We start from the raw sequence: 1,069 nt of genomic DNA on the forward strand, positions 1-1,069 counted from the left end.
TATACAGTAGAACCTCGATTATCCGCCCTAATTGGGGACTGGGGTTGGTCGGATAATTGAAAAGTCGGATAACCGAAAAGTATGAAAAAATCCATTATTAGTGTAGTATATTATTATATTCCATGTAATTAGTATATTAGTATATCGCTATTAACCTACTTCGCGTTGAATTTTCCTCCATGTTAAGCCTATCAATTTTTTTTAAAAATAATAATCGTCGCTATTGTATCGTTAAAAATTAGAAAATTAAGCCTCGTTTAAATACTGGCTCTCTTTCATGGTCGATCCAGTGTTGCTAGCTAAAACACGTAAAAATAATATTAAAGTAGCCAAGACATAGCCAAATACTGTAGCGCCACATCACTAGCGGACATTTGAATTTGCAGACTAGAATGCGGTCGGTTAACCGAGGTGACAGTTAATTGGGGGTCGGATAATCGGTGCTCTACTGTAATTGAAAATTTACACAATATTACAAAACAAACTATAATGAAAAAGAAGGTATATCATTAAACTCAAAGCTACTCATAATAGCAAGTTTCTCAACTCTTTTTGGATGCAATGCACATCGTTTCTTTGTAATAATATTTCCAACTTTTGAAAAAAGACGTTCTGCAGGTACTGAGGTTGCTGGAATACCTAAATATGTAACAGCCAGTTTCTCAAGGTAATAATTGAAATGGGCAAACGTTGACTGTCATGTAACAAGAGTATCAACATTGTGTGATATAGTTGCAGCTTCTAAGTTTTAAATGTAGTACAAAAACCTTCTTTAGACTTTAATGGGATCTCTGATTTCCCTATGTGACCACAGACTATTCTCATCTGTGCTTTTAATGGTTTCACTTAAGGTTTCCACACAGTCTACATCATATTTAATCTGTCGGGATAGATAGTTATTGATGAAAGAAATTGCATTTGCAGCACATATTTTGCTTTTGAAATCTTAAATATGTTTTATAACATATTCTTTTCTTTGCCACAAAATCGTTTGTCGATATTATTGAAACAGGTCTTTTTAAGATTTTTTCCAATTTTTGTGATGAGGTTTGTTTCCTCCAGAGTTTTT

The sequence above is a fragment of the Centruroides sculpturatus genome, unplaced genomic scaffold (genome assembly GCF_000671375.1).
Source record: "Centruroides sculpturatus isolate CEXI.00-Female unplaced genomic scaffold, Cexi_2.0 scaffold1199, whole genome shotgun sequence".
NCBI lineage: Eukaryota > Metazoa > Arthropoda > Arachnida > Scorpiones > Buthidae > Centruroides > Centruroides sculpturatus.